Genomic DNA, 21280 nt, shown 5'->3' on the forward strand with positions numbered 1-21280 from the left:
CTGTATATCCTTAGCGGGATATATTTAGTCTAAGGCCCCAAAAAAATGCAAAGAAATTATAAAGTTTCATTCAACAGGCTGTTTATAAGAATACCAAGGTACTAATATGGTAAATTTTATGTCTATCACAGAATAGAAAAAAAAATTATATTAATATCTTAAAACATCAAGATTGTCATGTGGTACAGTGACCATCAGGAGACAGAAATAGGGTAGATATTGAGTAACTGGACTTGAAGGTTTACAGATTGTACAACAGGATTGTAAAAATTCAGAAATGGATAACACAATACTACCTAACTGTAATACATTAATGTTAGAACAATGAATGAAGCTGAATGTGAAAATGAAATCAGAAGGAAAGACAGACGATAAAGACTGAGATGGTATAATCTAGGAATGCCTAGAGTTATAATGATAGTGACTAAATGTACAAATTTAAAAATGTTTTTGCATGGGGAAGAACAAAGGAATGTCAATACTGCAGGATGTTGAAAATAGATGGTAATCAATATTTTAAAACTTTAACTTACGTGTGAGACTAAAGTAAAAAATGTTTATTTGGTACAGAATTTATATATATATATATTTTTTTAGAGGCCACTGAAAAAAGTTTATTTTCAGTTTGTTCTCCTACACAAGCAATCACAGCAGATGCTAAAACATAAGAAAGCAACTTGTCTTTGGTTCTACCTCTTACAAAGATTCCCTCACCCCTCAAAAATACATGACTGGTGGAGACTATTCAAGAACTATCTTAAGAGGAAATCACACAAAGAGAAAAAACACAGAAAAACAAAATGATGTTCTGGAGCTATGTTGTAATATCAAACTGTTAAAGTCCTGCTGTTTATTATGTGATAGCCCTGCTTTGACATAAAAAGAGAAAGAATGTACACCTTAAATTAAACTATGAGTATAGTTCCAAGTAAAGATATAAAATAAAATGCTATTTTGTTCTTTTAAAAAACTCTTTCAGGAGTTGTACTTTCCCAACAGTCAAGAGAGTCTTGGCCACCAGGTTAAAAAAAAGCGACTTTTCATTAAGTGTGGAAATAGTAAATCAAGATGCACGGGAACTGAGAGATATATCCAAAACCAAACCACACATGTGGCCTGGCGTCTCCTATTTTTTAGACACTGCTCATGCACAACAGGGAGCAGGTGCCATTTCACACCGACAGGTTCTCATGAACTACGCAGCCCAAGACCTCCTTCCTGCAGCCCAGACAGGTCAGATCCCATGGAGGGTGTAGCTTTCCTCAGCGTCGCCGCCGATTCCTTTCTTCTAGCAGCTGATTATCAAAGATTTCTTTTTCCCGGTAGCTCAGAGATGGTCCTTTTATGTACTTCTCTTCAGCTGTCTTGTAGTCGACAGTGTCGATTGCAGAAATCGCACAGATGATGGCCTCGGGCAGCAGAACATCCAGGATAAATCTTATCCTGTCGCCATTTATTCGTGTCAGCATTCTACTGTCCATTTCTTGGTAGACTCCTTGTACATATTTCACCACACGGTCCAGCTGCTCCTCATCCTCCAAGTATGTTTCCACACAGGTCACATACTGGCTTGAATTCAGGAATGTCTTTAGCCACCTGGATGGTTTCCTGCTTTTCAAAATCGCCTGGAGATGGCTCTCAGCACCCTTGGCTTTCACAATGTACTCCACCAGCTTTTGATTGGCCCGGTCCCGCACAGCTTGTGACCGGTCAGGGAGGACTTTCCTGCAGAGCTGTCTCCCCTTCCCCGGAGGGACTCCGTCTATGGGCTCCTCAGGGTCCCCCTTGCTCAGCTGGGGAAACTTGGTCCCCAAAACATCCTGCTGAATAGACTTCCTCACGGGATAACTTATATCAGCAGCATAATATTTCAGGAAAGAGCCAGCAAAAGACCCACAGCCCAGCCTGACTCTGTAGTCGGTGATGAGGGAGATACACCAGCCGATAGCCTGGTCGAAAGATTCCTTAGCTTCATTCAGAAGTATTTGTTTCTCTTTACAATCAAAGTGCTTTAATCTTCTAAGAGACACTGTGATACCTCTCCCTTTTGGATTCATGTCTCCTTCAATAAAGAGTACACTCGCTTTCTTATCTCTTCGCTTGATGCTTTTGACCACTGCTGGCCAGAAGGGGTATTTTTGGTATTTAAACCAGACTAGCATTCCTACTTCAAACGAACGTGGTTCATGATATAAAAGGATCCTTTGGTGGTTCTTCATCCTCCTCATCTTCCTCCAGAATAGAATTCATGGAATTAAACTCCACTGACCCTCCAGAAGACTGATGGCCTTCCTCTGCTTTCTCAGAATCTGAGAGATGAAGGTTTCTCATTTTGTCCACAGGAGTATGTGGAAGAGGCAGGTCGAGTTTACAGGCACTGCGCAAAGTCATGCACCCCCTGAGCCCCCGCATGGGAGGCTGTGCTGCCCCCATCTCTAATTCCAAGGCAGGTGGACTGTGGCTGCTATCCGGACACGGCTTCTTCGTAGGGCATTCTCCTGCATCTGGGCAGGCCCAGTGGGAACGGGCCCGTCTCGCAACGGGCCCATTGTTCACCCTCTTCCGCCAGGTGGGGAGCACTGCGAGGCTACTGGATGGCCATACAGGGAACTCTCCTTGGGCCTTAGCACGTGCATTCTCCTCCCCAACTTGAGGAGGCGAAGACCGAGCTGGTGAGCTGCCTGCCTTTTTCTCCCTCTCTATTTCATGAGCTCCCTCTAAAAATGAAGGTTCATTCTGCCACAAGCCGGACTTCTCTGCTGAATTTCTTTTCCTTTTACTTGGGCTAGTCCAATTTTTCTGGATTATTCTCGATTCAAAACTGTCCTGAGAATGACCTCTGGCTGAAAACACCACTAGGGCTCGAGGACTGTCCTTTTTCCCCAGCTCCGTCTTTAAATTCGCTCTGCACCTGAGAACCTTTTTACAAGTCAGAGTATTTGACAAGCTCTGTTGTCCACTTTCATTCCCTTCAGGTTCAGGACTGCCTGACAGGTCCTCATGGAAAAAAGAGGAAAAGTTAGAATTACAGAGTGAGGAAGCTGGTTCTGTAGGCTTCTCACTTTGAGACAGAGCAGTTCTTTCTTCTCCTGAAGAGCTTCCTTGACTCAAACTGGTTCTCTCATTCAAAACATCCAGGGCCACTCAAAGTGACCGTCTGTAGGCCAGTTCCTCTAGGGGTGCAGCAGTAACCTCATTCTGGGAGGCTAATAAGGAGGCAATGTCTTCAATATGAGACTTCTTTAGGATCTTGACCTCTGTGCTCTTCACCTTAATTTTTTCATCTAGAGAGAGTATTTGAACATCTAGAAAAATTTCCTTTTTTCTCTTATTTTTTGTTGAAGCCTTGGTTCTGAACAAAACCTTTGCAGGCCATAATCGTGTTTTCCATCTGCAGAGGACGTATTTGGCATCTGCCATGATTTAGGTGCATGTGGCAGGCGGTAACGATGTGGCACAAAGTACTCGAAGGTCCGACGCTGACGTGCCCATGAGAGGCACACGACGGCTGTTTTGGCCGCGAAGTCCCTGAAAGGACAGGGACAGCTGCAGGCCACTCTTTACATCAGGGCCGGCTCGGGCTCGGTTTGGCGCCGCTATCTCGGCCGCTGCCGCCAGCGCTGCCGCCGCTACCACCTCCGACACTCCCCGCGGGGCGCTGGGCAGAATTTGTATTTTTGACTAGTACATTTCCTAATATAACTTATGTGGACAGCTTAATTGACCACCATAGCATATGGAACCCTGAGTAGGGCATGAGATTCTGTAGGTTTATCCAGAGTGATGCCCTGGTAAATCCCAGAGTGAATTGAACAGTTAATAACAGTATCTACAAAGTCCCCTTGGGGGAATGGTGAGAAAGGGGGAAAATTCAACTTCCCCAAGTGGAGAATTCCTGATATTCTCACAAACAGTGGGGACAACCAAAGCTATAGGCTGAGCCCCCAATCTTGGGGGTTGTACTTATGAAACTTAACCCCACAAAAGATAGGCTAAGCCTACTTAAAATTAGGCATAAGAGACACCCCAAGAGAACCTTTTTGTTGCTCAGAAGTGGCCTCTCTCTCCAAGCCAACACAACAAGCAAACTCACCGCCTTTCCCCTCTCTATGTAGGGCATGACTCCCTGGGGTGTGGACCTTCCTGGCAACGTGGAACAGAAATCCTAGAATGAGCTGGAACTAAGCATCAAGGAAATAAGAAAACCTTCTCGACCAAAAGGGGGAAGAGCAAAATGAGGCAAAATAAAGCATCAATGGCTGAGAGATTCCAAACAGAGTCAAGAGGTTATCCTGGAGGTTAACCTTAAGCAATAAATAGACAATATCACCTTTTTAGTTAAGGTGTAATGGAGAGGTTGGAGGGAACTGCCTGAAATGTAGAGTTGTGTTTCACTAGCCATGTTTCCTGAACATGACTGTATAATGATACAGCATTCGCAACGTGACTGTGTGATTGTGAAAACCTTGCATCTGATGCTCCTTTTATCTACCTTATCGACAGATGAGTAAAACATTAGGATTAAAAATAAATAATAGAGGGAACAAATGTTAAAATAAATTTAGTAGATTGAAATACTAGGGATCAATGAAAGGGAGGGATAAGGAGTATGGTATGTATGAATTTTTTTGTTTTCTTTTTATTTCTTTTTTGAATTGATGCAAATGTTCTAAGAAATTATCATGATGATGAATATACAACTATGTGATGATATTGTGAGTTACTGATTATATACCAAGAATGGAATGATCATATGGTAACAGTGTTTGTGTTTGTATGTAAACTTAAAAAAAAATCAAGACTGTCAATGTAGGAAAAGAAACATAAATACAAAATGAACTTTCAAAAGTTGTAATTTTTAATTTGAAATGGAAACATCAATATGAACTCCAAGTTTTTCTTTTTTAAAATACTCTTTTCTAGCTCTGTCCATCAAAATGAACTCAAAGCATTGAGAACCTGTGAGAATGAAAAAGCAGATACAGATACTTAAGTAACATTTTCCTTAAAGGAACAGTTTCATATCTGAGGCAGGAGAGTAGGTCTGGGACAAATTTTTGTTCCAGAGAGCAATGAAGCACTCAAAGACTAGTGGGGTCCTGGCAAAGGACACAGGAACCAATTTGAAGGGGGCAGTCTGAGTTTCTCAAGAACACAGATGGAACTCAACTGCAATACATAAAGAAAGGACCAGTTCAAGCATCCACAGCAAACAAGAGACAGCAGAGCGAACAAAAGAGGGCGTCCTTTACCGAAGGCTACCACTTAAAAAGTACAGAAGGAGCCTGCCATGCAGGAGACTTGGATTCAATTCCCGGCCCATGTACCCCCACCCTCCCCTCAAAAAAAATGGTACTGCTGTAGCAGGATAGTCACATGGAAAAAGAATGAAATGTGAAATGTGACCACCATAAAGCATACAAAAAAAAAGTATAGAAGGAACAAGGGACAGAAAAAACATCAACCTCAACTTCCAATGCCAGAACTGACTGGGCCAGGGAACACCAGGTCAAAGGTCACAGGGGACCGTGGGCTCTGCAGATCACTAATAAGAGTCAAGCAGGGAAGATCAGTCATGACCCCACCTACCCTGCAAAAGCGGCACCACCGGAATTTAAGTGCTTCCTGGAGTGAGGCTATGGGGGGGGGGGGGGGGGGGGGGCAAAGCTGAGAAGCAGAAATAAGAAGAATGGGAATTACTTTACACATAGTTGTGTTAAAAAGGATTCCTAACTGGCATGCATTGCTTGCATAATTTTTTAACCATGAGAAAGATGTAAACACAATAAAATGTTATAGTGATACACTCTTTTGAAGAGTGCTTTGAAAATTATTGCTTTTTGATTTCTTTGCTTTGTATATATGTTATACTACGCAATAAAAAAAGTTGAAAAAAAAAGTTAGAATTGCCATAACCCAAATACCTCTACAAAGTGTGAGAAAGATTAGAGGCGATGGTGGAGTTATACAGAGAAAGTTGGGCTTAACAAACGAGTGCTGAATCATTTTATTGACATATCTTTTAGCCTCCAGTACCTTTGAGTGCTTAGAAATAAACACCTAATATTGTGGAACTGTAACTCATATCAAACTGTGAAATCTGTTCTATAACTATTTGTTGCGATGTACTTTGAAATGCATTGCTTTTAGGTATACATATTATTTAAAAAGAAGGAGTACAACAGAGAAGACAGGATTTAACAAATGAGCATGACTACTGAATCAATATATTGACATTTCTGTCTGTCTCCAGTGTCAGGAGAAAAAACCTGAAATTGTGGAACTGTAACCCATACCAAATTTGTTTGAAATCTGTTCCATAACTACTTGTTTAAATGTACGCTGAAATTTGCAAAAGTATTTGGAAATTACAATCAGAGTTGAAATTATGCAATTCAACAACAAAGGAACAAACGAAACCCAATTATAAAATGGGCTAAAGATATGAGCAGATATTTTTCCAAAGAGCAAATACAGATGGCTCAAAAGCACATGAAAGTATAATCGTCTTCATTAGCTATAAGGGAGATGCAGATCAAGACTACAATGAGAGAAATAGATGACCTCAACAAACCAATCACAAGTAAAGAAATTGAATTAGTCATTAAAAAGCTTCCCAAAAAGAAAAGTCCAGGACCAGACGGCTTCACATGTGAATTCTAACCAAACATTCCAGAAAGAATTAGTACCAATCTTGCTCAAACTCTTCAAAAAAAATTGAAGTGATCCATATGCAAAAGAATGAAAGAAGACCCATCTCTCACACCCTATACAAAAGTTAACTCAAAACGGATCAAAGATCTAAACATTAGGTCTAAGACCATAAAACAGTTAGAGGAAAATGTTGGGAGATATCTTATGGATCTTACAACTGGAGGCGGTTTTATGGACCTTAAACCTAAAGCAAGAGCACTGAAGAAGGAAATAAATAAATGGGAACTCCTCAAAATTAAACACTTTTGTGCATCAAAGAACTTCATCAAGAAAGTAGAAAGACAGCCTTCACAATGGGAGACAATATTTGGAAATGATATATCAGATAAAGGTCTAGTATCCAGAATTTATAAAGAGATTGTTCATCTCAACAACAAAAAGACAGCCAACCCAATTACAAAATGGGAAAAAGACTTGAACAGACACCTATCAGAAGAGGAAATACAAATGGCCAAAAGGCACATGAAGAGGTGCTCAATGTCCCTGGCCATTAGAGAAATGCAAATCAAAACCACAATGAGATATCATCTCACACCCACCAGAATGGCCATTATCAACAAAACACAAAATGACAAGTGCTGGAGAGGATGCGGAGAAAGAGGCACACTTATCCACTGTTGGTGGGAATGTCAAATGGTGCAACCACTGTGGAAGGCAGTTTGGCGGTTCCTCAAAAAGCTGAATATAGAATTGCCATACGACCCAGCAATACCATTGCTGGGAATATACTCAAAGGACTTAAGGGCAAAGACACAAACGGACATTTGCACACCAATGTTTATAGCAGCGTTATTTACAATTGCAAAGAGATGGAAACAGCCGAAATCTCCATCAACAGAAGAGTGGCTAAACAAACTGTGGTATATACATACGATGGAATACTATGCAGCTTTAAGACAGGATAAACTTATGAAGCATGTAATAACATGGATGGACCTAGAGAACATTATGCTGAGTGAGTCTAGCCAAAAACTAAAGGACAAATACTGTATGGTCCCACTGATGTGAACAGACATTCGAGAATAAATTTGGAATATGTCCTTGACAACAGAGTCCAGCAGGAGGTAGAAACAGGGTAAGATAACGGCCAATTGGAGTTGAAGGGATACAGACGGTGTAACAGGACTAGATACAAAAACTCAAAAATGGACAGCACAATAATACCTAATTGTGAAAGTAATCATGTTAAAACACTGAATGAAGTTGCATCTGAGCTATAGGTTTTTGTTTTGTTTTGTTTTGTTTTGATTTTACTATTATTACTTTTATTTTTTTTCTCTATATTAACATTCTATATCTTTTTCGGTTATGTTGCTAGTTCTTCTAAACCAATGCATATGTACTAAGAAATGATGATCATGCATCTATGTGATGATGTTAAGAATTAATGATTGCATATGTAGAATAGTATGATCTCTAAATGTTGGGTTAATTTCTTTTTTTCCATTAATTATAAAAAAAAAAAAGAGAGAAGGGATAATTGGAGCTGAAGGGATACAGACTGTACAACGGGACTGGATATAAAAACTCAGAAATGGACAGCACGATACTACCCAGTTGTAATGCAATTATGTTAAAACACTGAATGAAGCTGCATGTGAGGTATAGGTTTTTTTTTTTTTTTTTTAAAGGAAAGACAGAGAGAAGGAAGGAAGGATAGAAGGAAGGAAGGAAGGAAGAAAGGGAAACATTTTTAAGCATTTTCTTGTTTTATTGTATTCTGTTTCTCCGTTTTTGTTACATGGGCTGGGGCCGGGAATCGAACCGAGGTCCTCCGGCATAGCAGGCAAGCACTTTGCCCGCTGAGCCACCGCGGCCCGCCAGGTATAGGTTTTTTGTTTGTTTGTTTGTTTGTTTTTCTTTCTATTATTGTTTTAATTCTTATTCTGTTGTCTTTTTATTTCTTTTTCTAAATCGATGCGAATGTACTAAGAAATGATGAATATGCAACTATGTGATGTTATTAAGAATTACTGATTGTACGTGTAGATTGGAATGATTTCTAATTGTTTTGTTAATTCTTTTTTTTAATTAATAAAAAAAAAAGAAAAAAAAATTGAAGTGGAGGTAAAGCTACCTAATTCATTCTATGAAGCCAACATCACCCTCATACCAAAACCAGGCAAAGTATTACTAAAAAAGAAAACTACAGACCAATCTCTCTAATTAATATAGATGCAAAAATCCTCAACAAAACTGTAGCAAATCGAATCCAGCAACACATTAAAAGAATTATACATCATGACCAATTCATCCCAGAATTCATCCCAAGTATACAAGGATGGTTCAACATAAGAAAATCAATTAATGTAATACACCATATCAACAAATCAAAGCAGAAAAATCACATGATCATCTCAATTGATGCAGAGAAGGCATCTGACAAAATTCAACATCCTTTCCTGTTGAAAACACCTCAAAGGATAGGAATACAAGGGAATTTCCTTAAAATGATACAGGGAATATATGAAAAACCCACAGTTAATATCATCCTCAATGGGGAAAAACTGAAAACTTTCCCCCTAAGATCAGGAACAGGACAAGGATGTCCACTATCACCACTGTTATTCAACATTGTGTTGGAAGTTCTAGCCAGAGCAATTAGACAAGAAAAAGAAATACAAGGCATCAAAATTGGAAAGGAAGAAGTAAAACTCTCACTGTTTGCAGATGATATGATACTATACGTCGAAAACCCTGAAAAATCCACAGCAAAACTACTAGAGCTAATAAACAAGTACAGCAAAGTGGCAGGTTACAAGATCAACATTCAAAAATCTGTAGTGTTTCTATACACTAGTAATGAACAAGCTGAGGGAGAAATCAAGAAACAAATTCCATTTACAATTGCAACTAAAAGAATACTTGGGAATAAATTTAACTAAAGAGACAAAAGACCTGTACAAAGAAAACTACAAGAAACTTGTTAAAAGAAATCACAGAAGACCTAAATAGATGGAAGGGCATACCGTGTTCATGGACTGGAAGACTAAATATAGTTAAGATGTCAACTCTACCTAAATTGATTTACAGATTCAACTCAATACCAATCAAAATCCCAACAACTTACTTTTCAGAAATAGAAAAACCAATAAGCAAATTTATCTGGAAGGGCAGGGTGCCCCGAATTGCTAAAAGTATCTTGAGGAAAAAAAACAAAGCTGGAGGTCTCACGCTGCCTGACTTTAAGGCATATTATGAAGCCACAGTGGTCAAAACAGCATGGTACTGGCATAAAGATAGATATATTGACCAACGGAATCAAATAGAGTGTTCAGATATAGACCCTCTCATCTATGGACATTTTTTTTTCTTTTTTTCCCCTCGCTTTCATTTACCACTATTTCAAACTGAATTTATTTTAACATTTGTTCCCCCTATTGTTTATTTTTATTCCATATGTTCTACTCTTCTGTTGATATAGTAGCTAAAAGGAGCATCAGACATAAGGTTTTCACATTCACAGAGTCTCATTGTGAAAGCTATATCATTGTTCAATCATCATCAAGAAACATGGCCACTGGAACACAGCACTACATTTTCAGGCAATTCCCTCCAGCCTCTCCATCATCTATGGACATTTGATCTTTGATAAGGCAGTCAAGCCAGCTCACCTGGGACAGAACAGTCTCTTCAATAAATGATGCCTAGAGAACTGGATATCCATATGCAAAAGAATGAAACAGGACCCATATCTCACACCCTATACAAAAGTTAACTCAAAATAGATCAAAGATCTAAACATCAGGTCTAAGACCATAAAACAGTTAGAGGAAAATGTAGGGAAATATCTTATAAATCTTATAATTGGAGGCGGTTTTATAGACCTTACACCTAAAGCAAGAGCACTGAAGAAAGAAAGAAAGAAAGAAAGAAATGGGAACTCCTCAAAATTAAACACTTTTGTGCATCAAAGAACTTCATCAAGAAAGTAAAAAGACAGCCTACACAATGGGAGACAATATTTGGAAACGACATATCAGATAAAGGTCTAGTATCCAGAATTTATAAAGAGATTGTTCAACTCAACAACAAAAAGACAACCAATCCAATTACAAAATGGGAAAAAGACTTGAACAGACACTTCTGAGAAGAGGAAATACAAATGGCCAAAAGGCACATGAAGAGATGCTCAATGTCCCTGGCCATTAGAGAAATGCAAATCAAAACCACAATGAGATATCACACCAACCAGAATGGCCATTATCAACAAAACACAAAATGACAAGTGCTGGAGAGGATGTGGAGAAAGAGGCACACTTATTCACTGTTGGTGGGAATGTCAAATGGTGCAACCACTGTGGAAGGCAGTTTGGTGGTTCCTCAAAAAGCTGAATATAGAATTGCCATATGACCCAGCAATACCATTGCTAGGTATCTACTCAGAGGATATAAGGGCAAAGACACAAATGGACATATGCACACCAATATTTATAGTAGCATTCTTTACAATTGCAAGGAGATGGAAACAGCCAAAACATCCATCAACAGACAAGTGGCTAAACAAACTGTGGTATATACATATGATGGAACATTATGCAGCTTTAAGACAGAATAAACTTATGAAGTATGTAACAACATGGATGGACCTTGAGAACATTATGCTGAGTGAGACTAGCCAAAAACTAAAGGACAAATACTGTATGGTCTCAATGATATGAACTGACATTAGTGAATAAACTTGGAATATTTTGTTCGTAACAGAGACCATCAGGAGATAGAAATAGGGTAAGATATTGGGTAATCGGAGATAAAGGGATACAGACTGTGCAACAGGACTGGATACAAAAACTCAGAAATGGACAGCACAATACTACCTAACTGTAATATAATTTAGTTAAAATAGTGAATGAAGCTGCTTGTGAGAATGATAGAGGGAGGAGGGTTGGGGACATAAATGAAATCAGAAAGAAAGATAGATGTTAAAGATTGGATGGTATAATCTAGGAATGCCTAGAGTGTATAACAATAGTGAAATGTACAAGGTACAATTTTAAAAATGTTTTTGCATGAGGAAGAACAAAGGAATGTCATTATTGCAGGGTACTGAAAATAGATGGTAATTAATATTTTAAAATGTTACCTTATGTGTGAGACTAACAACTTACTTTTCAGAAATAGTAATGTTTATTTGTTACAAAATTTATATTTTGACTAGTGAATTTCCTAATATAACTTACGTACATAGTTTGATTGAATGCCATAAGTACTTGGAATCTCAGGTAGGACATGAGATTTTGCTGGTTTGTCCAGAGTGATGCCCTGATGAATCCCAGAGTAATTCAATCAGTGAGTGGAAAAGTATCTGCAAAGCCCCCTTTGGGGAGTGGTGAGAACGGGGAGAAATTCAATTTCCCCAAGTTGAATTCTTGATATTCTCACAAGCAGTGTGGACAACCAAAGCTATAGGCAGAGTCCCCAGTCTTGGGGTTTGTTCATATGAAACTTAACCCCGCAAAGGATAGGTCAAGTCTACTTAAAATTTAGGCCTAAGAGTCACCCCTAAGAGAGCCTCTTTTGTTGCTCAGATGTGGCCCCTCTCTCCAGCCAACACAACAAGCAGTCTCACCACCCTACCCCTCTCTACGTGGGACATGACTCCCAGGGGTGTGGACCTTCCTTGCAATGTGGGACAGAGATCTTGGAATGAATGGAGACTCAGCATCAAGGGATTGAGAAAAACCCTAGAATGAGCTGAGACTTAGCATCAAGGGATTGAGAAAACTTTCTCGACCAAAAGGGGGAAGAGTGAAATGAGGCAGTGTCAATTGCTGAGAGATTCCAAACAGAGTCAAGAGGTTATCCTGGAGGTTATTCTTATGCATCAAGTAGATATCATCTTGTTATTCAAGATGTAATGGAGAGGCTGGAGGTAACTGCCTGAAAATGTAGAGCTGTGTTCCAGTGCCCATGTTTCTTAAGGATGATTGAATAATGACACAGCTGTCACAATGTGACTGTGTGACTGTGAAAACCTTGTGTCTGATGCTCCTTTCATCTACCTTGTCAACAAAAGAGTAGAACATATGGAATAAAAATAAATAATGGGGGAACAAATGCTAAAATAAATTTAGTTTAATTGCTAGTGATCAATGAAAGCAAGGTGTAAGGGGTATGGTAGGTATAATCTTTTTTTTTTTTTCTTTCCGGTGTTTGTTTTATTTCTTTTTCTATTGTCTTTTTATTTCTCTTTCTGAATTAATGCAAATGTTCTAAGAAACGATGCATATGCAACTAAGTGATGATATTGTGAATTACTGATTATGTATGTTGTTTTATTTTGTTTATTTTTTTAATTAATAAATAAATTTTTTAAAAAAAGACTACAATGAGGTATCACCTCACACCTATAAGAATGATTGCTATTAAACAAACAGAAAACTACAAATGCTGGACAGGATGTGGACAAACTGGAACACTTTTGTACTGCTGGTGGGAATGTATAATGGAAGCCAGCACGGAAGCAGTTTGGCGGTTCCTTAGAAACCTAAATATTGAGTTACCCTAAGACCCAGCCATACCACTACTCGGTATATATCCAGAAGAGCTGAAAGCAGTGACACAGACAATTTGCACACCGATATTCATAGCAGCATTATTCACAATCACCAAAAGATGGAAACAATCCAAGTGTCCATCAACAGACTAGTGGATTAACAAAATGTGGTATATACATATATGATGAATTATTATACAGCAGTAAAATGAAATGAGGTCCCAAAGCATATGACATCATAGATGAACCTTGAGGACATAATGTTGAATGAAACAAGCCCAACACAAAAGGATAGATATTGTTTGATTTCACTATTATGATCTTGGTAAATAAAAACTCAGAGGCTTATAATGTAGAATATAGGGGACCTAGAGAAACAGAGAAACTAATGAGGTTGAACTTAAATGTAAGGGAATGGATAGAAGTGAAGGCAGTTCATTAGTGGGTTTATAATTAATATTACATGTTGAAGTGAACATGATTGAAAAGGGTTGTATAGAACCATGTATCCCACTGATTAATACTACAAATATAAATAAATTCTTGTATGAACTACAAAAAAAAATGTTATAGTGAATGTGCTGGTTTGAAAGGAAGTATGTCCCCTAGAAAAGCCATGTTTTAATCAAAATCCCATTTCATAAAGGTAGAATAATCCCTATTCAATACTGTATGTTTGAAACTGTAATCAGATCTCCCTGGATGATGTGATTTAATCAAGAGTGGTTGTTAAACTGGATTAGGTGAGGACATGTCTCCACCCATTTGGGTGGGTCTTGACTGGTTTCTTGGAGTCCTATAAAAAAGGAAACATTTTGGAGAATGGGAGCTTCAGAGAGAGCAGAGCAGAATGATATAACCACGAGAAGCAGAGTTCACCAGATGGAGATGAAGAAGGAAAACACCTCCCGGGGAGCTTCATGAAACAGGAAGCCAGGAGAAGAAGCTAGCAGATGATGCCGTGTTCGCCATGTGCCCTTCCAGCTGAGAGAGGAACCCTGACTGTGTTCACCATGTGCCTTCTCACTTCAGAGAGAAACCCTGAACTTCATCGGCCTTCTTGAATCAAGGTATCTTTCCCTGGATGCCTGTGATTGGACATTTCTTTAGATTTGTTTAATTGGGACATTTTCTCGGCCTTAGAACTATAAACTAGCAACTTATTAAAGTCCCCTTGTTAGAAGTCATTCCATTTGTGGTATACTGCACTCCGGCAGCTAGCAAACTAGAACAGTGAACATCTACATGCAGAAAGCTTCTTGGGATAAGAATCACTGTCCAGTGAAAAAAGCCAGGCACAAAAGGACACAGTATGATTTTATTTAAAAGAAAGAACTAGAACACATACATTCAGAGACAAAGTAGATTAGGGGCTATCAGGGACTGGGAGGGGGAGGGGAGGAATGAGGGGCTAATGGAGACAGAGCTTCTGTTTAGGGGGATGGAACAGTTTCGCTAACGGTGGTAGTGATGGCAGCAGATCATGGGGAATGTAATTAATGCCACTGAATTGCATACTTGAAAGTTTAGGTTGTTTATATCTTACCATAATAAAAATTACAAAAAAAAATTAAGAATCATTTCCTTAGCAGAAGTAAAATTGCTATGTCAGAATATGAGCATTTTTGAGGATTTTTACACAGAGGACAAAATTAGTTCTCCAAAAGAATAGCACCAAATTATTCAGCAGTTGTCAGGCTGAAGGAGGAAGCAAAAGTCAGGGTAAGAAAGGGCTGGGGGAACTGGGAAAGGTCTGGGGTGGCCCTCTACAGAGCCTGGACTTGACCCTGAGGGAGAAACGGAAAACTGAAGCATTTGAAGCAAAGGGATGGCAATCATCTGATGTGATTCTTAGAAAAACACTGCTGCAGTCCTGATGGCTTGGAGGGAAGCTACTAGATAGAAAGACCACTGGAGGAAGCATGAAAATGAAAGGGTTGAGAGCCTACCAGCCAGTGGGCCTCAGAGGAGAGGAAAAGAGCCAGAGCCGTCTCAGTTTCTAACCTACACAACTAGGTAAAAAACTGTACCATTCATAGGAAGAGGCTCAGATACAGTGAAAAGACAGTTTTAGCCAAGGTTGAATTTAAGGAGCCTGAGGTCCCTGCAAATGGATGCATACAAGATGTGAACTAAAGCTGAGTGTGAAGATGAGAAGGGAGTTGAACTACCAAGGAAAACTCCCTCCCCAAGTTCTGCCTGTACAAACTCAAATGATAAAACTGAAATATTTCCGCAGGTGCATGATACATGCATTTAACTTAAACTATATAGATATTTTCACTCTTCCATTTCTCTTTACACAATCAAATCCACTAAAAAACATATTTGGGCTAGGTTATCCTTCTCACATATTACATGTTCAGCACCTACAACCAATGTCTGAGACACACTAGGCACTCAATAAATACTTGAATATATTCATGGATCCATTGTACACACACAAAAAAAATTATGGACATGGCAGTACAAATTGCAGTCAAGTATTCATGCATATCATATAAAAGAAAAATGTGTATATAGTTCTGTGGGTAAGGAGTGGGCTTTTTTTTTATTCAACATACAAACACAAACATTCTTACTATATGATCATTCTTGTTACATAATCAATAACTCACAATAACATCACATAGTTGTATATTCATCATCATGATCATTTCCTAGAACATTTGTATCAATTCAGAAAAAGAAATAAAAAAAAAAACAGAAAAAAATTCATACATACCATCCCCCTTACCCCTCCCTTTCATTGATCACTAGCATTTCAATCTACTAAATTTATTTTAACATTTGTTCCCCTTATTATTTATTTATTTTTAATCCATATATTTTACTCATCTGTGGATAAGGTAGACAAAAGGAGCATCAGACACAAGGTTTTGACAATCACACAGTCACACTGTTAAAGCTATATCATTATACAATCATCTTCAAGAAACATGGCTACTGGAACACAACTCTACATTTGCAGGCAGCTCCTTCCAGCCCTCAGGAGTGGGGTTTTAAATTTTTGCCTAAGGCACAAAATAGCCCAACCCCTGCAATGGATGAGTTTCTACTCTAATGTCCATTTCCACCTTGTGGCTATTCTTAGGCCCTCACCCTCTGCCCAGACCCAGAGCTCGATCTTTCAAAAAACGGAATCAAATCACAATGTTCCCAAGCATTCAACAGCACTCCCTGCCTTGGCCTGCAAGGCTCAGCATGACCTGTCAAACCTATCTGGCCAAGCTTCCCTTGTTTCACTTACCTTTCCTTGGGCTCCAAGAACCATGACCTCTTTTCTATTGCTTGAACAGGCCAAGTCCTTTCTTGCCTCTAGCCTGGCCCCTGTAGTTACCACTGGTGGGAAAGCTCTCTTTCCAACAACTGGCTCCTCTTACCCTTCCGATCTAAGCTCCACAGTGTTTCCTCTTAGACAGGCCTTCCTTTCCCAGGTGGCAGTGTCCTAGGCTACTCACTCCATACAACCAGTATCTTTCCTTTAAGGCACTTAATGGTCAGGGTGTGTCACAGCTGTACTGCTCCTGGTAGCCAAAAGGTTACGCAAGCTCTTTGAAGGCAGGGACCTTGTCTGCCTCCAACACTATTTCCCTAGAATGTGTAAAGGTGTACGTTTATAGGGATGCTCCACAAAGAAGAGACACTGAATGAATGGCTTTGTCTCCTTGTTGAAGATCAAAGGTTTAGGAACAGGGACACAAGAAGGCAGGACTGCTTTCAAAAGGATGGCAAACTGAGGATACATAAAATAGAGAATTTGCAAATAGTCAAATGCTATTTGTACAGGGTCATAGTTTACAGCTTCATAAGCCAAAAACAATTGAAATAAGCATGGTATTTTAAAGGGTGGTTTGTCAACTCCTACTAAAAAAAGCAGTCAGTAAAGCAAATTAGAGTCACTAAACTCAGAGTAGCCGATATTAACTACCCACTGTGAAGAGTAATTTTACCTAATTCTGATTCTCCCTAATTTATTCACTAAGTAAGCTTAGCAAGTGCTGGACCAAACCTTGAAAATAGCACTCACTTAAATAATTGTAAAGTGTTATACCCAATATTGAATTATAGCCATACTGGAGAAAAAACTTGTTATTCTTTAGACCAGAGCTTTTTCAACTCAACACTACTGAGATCTGAGGCCGGACAACTCTCTGTTGTGGGGGGTCTGCCCTGTGCACTGCAGGATGCTGAGCAGCACCCCTGACCTCTACCCACTAGAAGCAAGTAGCACCCACCACTTCCACCCCATGGTATCAACCAAAAATGTTTCCAACATTGCCAAATGACAGAGTCTTCCTTTTGTCTCCCCAGCCATTCAAGCTGGGCATCATTTTTCATCTTTGTCGCATCCTCCACTGTGACATGTCCCATACTTTGTCTGTTTTTTCTTTTCTAATATGCCCCTTACCTTTTGCATTCTAGTATCCCAGCCTCATGCCTAGATTATATAAAAAGACCCCTGACCAGGCTGTGTTTGCAAATTCCCCAACTTCTAATCCATTCAGAACACTTTATACTGCTACCAGTTGAACCTAAACCTTTGCTTTGACAATGAACAAAGCAGTCAACACAGGCAAACTTATTTTTCACTAAACTGTGATTTTAAGACTTCATCTCTTAGAGCCTTCCAAGTTCTCCACCCCTGCCTCAGGGATTAGCAGGCTGCAGGAGAGGTTCAATTTTGGACCACAACACAATTCAACCTGAACAGGTTCTCTTTTTTTCAGTTTTAGGTAGTAGAGTTCTTTTTAAAATTTTATTTGCTGCTTCCAAAAAGGTTGCAAATTATTGCACTAGCTTTTAGAATAAATTCAGCATTTTTGATTTTAAAATGAAATTGGAGGGAAGCCTAAAAGCAGTAATTTTTTTTTTTAATAGTGAACAAGAAACACATGGAATCAACGCACAGAATAAACGTTACCTAACCTCTACCAGCCTTCTCCTTTGCCTATGTCAGGCCTGCCATCACAGTCCTTTCCTGGGCAGGCACCCAGGCAAGGGGTAAAGGAGGAACTGGGCCCGGGCTGGAAAACTCCCTGCAATGGCCAAAAGAAGATCTGGGAAGGGGAGTTCCTGTATCTCCGTTGGGTTGGGGCACTTGCCCCTACTCTAGGCATGTGTTAGATGACAGGTGGACACTCTCGAAAGGAAGACAGCCTTATGCAGAACCTCTGTAGCTTCAAGACATAGACAGTAGAGTACGGGTAAATGGGAGAGTTTGATTAGAAACAGAACAATGCATACTACGCAAAGATTAGTAGGCTTTGCTTTTTCCCATATTAAAATAAGGATGATCAATATAGTCACCGACTTTCATATATTGCTAACGATGAGAGTACATCTGATTTCTCACCACCACTTCCAGTTCTACATGAGTACCTTATAGCTGGTCAACCCACCAAGAACTTTAGAAAAGATGAATTCATCTTTTAGAAGTCTATTTTATTCAGTGGTGACTGTTCACCTTTCATGCGGGAGACCCAGGTACAATTCCCAGACCATGTACCACCCCCTAAAAAAAAGTCTGTTTAAAGGTATCAAAAAGATAGAGAGAGAGCCACAATCTGGAAGGAGCAAGATTTTTAAAAATTAAAGAAACAAACAAAAAACTGGAAAGCTCACTGAGGTGAGTCCAATACTCAGTGTCACTTCTTCCCTCAGAGCATCTGATGATTCCTTAGAGATTTAGCAATAAACCAATAACCTGGGAAGAAATCAGCAAAAAGTCAAGTCGCAAGTAGGAGCTAACAGAGCTCTGGAGAGCCTCATGGAGCTGAAGACACAAAAACTGGTTTACAGTCTTGACCAAACAGCCAGGACTAATGGGCCAAGATCTCACAGAAAAGAGAGGCACAGAAAATGAGCCCAGCTCTCTGCAAAAACTGGCTGAGCACTCAGTAGTCTCATGGTGTTAAGGAGACAAAAATTGGGCTTCCAGACCTGCCAAGAAGGAAGGGCCCTGGGAAACATTCCAGGCTTTCAGAAGGAAGCCCTGCAGCACTGCAGCCTAGGAGGTGGGTGAAGCCAGCTTACAGAGAGGCACAGAAAACCTCAAGTCACTCAGTACCAAACTGAGCTGAGATGACCTGCCCTACTCTAGGTACATGTTAGATGACAGGCGGACACTCTCGGAAGGAAGACAGCATTACGCAGAACCTCTGTAGCTTTCGATATATAATGTCCAGCATTCAATTTTAAAAGAAGGCAAAGAAACAAACAAATATAGACATATCAATCAATGGGACCAAGATAAAAAGAGAAAGCCAGAGATGACCCATTTGTTGGCGTTATCAAATGTGAACCTTAATCATTAAGAATATAGTTGCCTCCCATACTGGAGACCTGGGTTCGATTCCCAATACCTGCTCGTGCAAAACAAAAAACAACAAAAAAATAAAAATAAAAAATAAATATAAAAATATATTTGAGAAAAGCAAAATAGAAAAAATAAAAACAAAAAATAAACTGTATACATATATTTGACAGTAGAAAAAATTTCACTAAAAAACTAGAATGTATTAAAAAGAACAATACAAAATCTAAAACTGAAAAATATACTGAAATTAAGAACTCAGTACATGGCTTAACAGCAGATTGGATACAGCTGAAGAGAGGATCATGCCTAGAAAGAAAAACCAGTAAAAAAACAGAAGGAGAGAAAGGGGGAAAAAGTACAGAAAATGTTGAAGGAGCATAAGAGATATGTGGAATATAATGAAAAAAAGGTCTTATATGTGTATAAACGGAGACCCTCAAAGTAGAGGAAAGACAACTGGGGGAATACGGAACATTTACAGAGATAAGGGTAAAAACTTTTCCAAAACTGATTAAAGAATAAAGCCATCAATTCAACAAAGAACACCTTACATTTGTTTTTGGCATTAGTTTTTAGCAGTTTACTCTCATGATATGAAGCAAGGAGAAAGGCAGCCAGAGATAAAAAGCACTGCCTTCAATGGGGCAACACTGACAAGATGACTTTTCAATGAAAGGAAGTCAAAAGACAACAGAGTGGCAACTAAAAAACGCTGAAAGAGAACAGCCACCCAACTGAAATCCTATATCCAGAAACATATCCTTAAAAGTAAAGGGAGGTGCTCCCTTCGGCAGCACATATATTAAAATTGGAACGATACAGAGAAGATTAGCATGGCCCCTGCGCAAGGATAACACGCAAATTTGTGAAGCGTTCCATATTTAAAAAAGAAAAAGAAAAAGAAAAGGGAGGGGATGCATGGTGGTTCAGTGATAGAATGCTCACCTTTCATGCAGGAGACCCAGGTTCAATTCCCGGACCATGCACCCAAAAAAAAAAAAAAAAAAAAAAGTGAAGGGAGTGGGGCAGGCCATGGTGGCTCAGCAGGAGGCAGAGTTCTCACCTGCCATGCCAGAGACCGAAGTTCGATTCCTAGCGCCTTGCCATGTTAAAAAAAAAAAAGTGAAGGGAGGGCCACAGTGGCTCAGCAGGCAGAGTTCTTGGCTGCAATGCCAGTGACCTGGGTTCGATTCCCGGTGCCTGCCCATGCAAAAAAAAATTTTTTAAGTGAAGGGAGCCGCTTGTTTTGTCACTTGAGTTTTTAAGATACCAAAACCAGCAAAGTCCACCCTGGCCCCGAAGAAGGGCTCCAAGAAGGTGGTGCCAAGGCACCGAAGAAGAACAGCGAGACATACAAGCACAGCTACAAGGAGAGCTACTTGGTCTACGTGTACAAGATGCTAGAGCTGGTCCAAATGACCCTGGCATTGCATCCAAGGCCGTGGGCATCATGAACTTGTTTGTCAACGACATCTTTGAAAGCACTGCAGGGGAGGTGTCGTGCCTGGCGCATTACAAGTGCTCGACCATCAGCTCCAGGAAGATCCAGCCGACCCTGTGCCTGCTGCCACCCAGGGAGCTGGCCAAGCACACCGTGTCCGAGGGCACCAAGGCCATCACCAAGTACACCAGCTCCAAGTAAACTTAATAAGAAGAACAAACAGGCTTTAGATATGTTTCTTCCACCACTGGTTGCTGCTGGATACTGTTTTATGTCATAAATAAATCAATGAAAATAACTGATAATAGAA

At 39.6% G+C, this 21280-nt stretch overlaps 1 protein-coding gene, 1 non-coding gene and 2 pseudogenes across 9 annotated transcripts in view; 2 read left to right on the forward strand and 2 right to left on the reverse strand.

Moving 5' to 3' along the window:
* The window catches only part of PPFIA1 (PPFI scaffold protein A1), a 171007-nt gene that overhangs the window by 133030 nt on the left and 16697 nt on the right, over nt 1-21280 (reverse strand). The gene's annotated exons all lie outside the window — the stretch shown is intronic.
* LOC143646485 (PWWP domain-containing DNA repair factor 3A pseudogene) lies at nt 589-5641 on the reverse strand (annotated as a pseudogene).
* On the forward strand, nt 3450-21171 carry LOC143646300 (histone H2B type 1-C/E/F/G/I-like; annotated as a pseudogene).
* Nucleotides 20308-20414, forward strand: LOC143647554 (U6 spliceosomal RNA). Its single transcript, XR_013158166.1, has one exon. It is a non-coding gene; the product is annotated as a U6 spliceosomal RNA (small nuclear RNA).

The sequence above is a fragment of the Tamandua tetradactyla genome, chromosome 9 (assembly GCF_023851605.1).
Source record: "Tamandua tetradactyla isolate mTamTet1 chromosome 9, mTamTet1.pri, whole genome shotgun sequence".
In the NCBI taxonomy this organism is placed as follows: domain Eukaryota; kingdom Metazoa; phylum Chordata; class Mammalia; order Pilosa; family Myrmecophagidae; genus Tamandua; species Tamandua tetradactyla.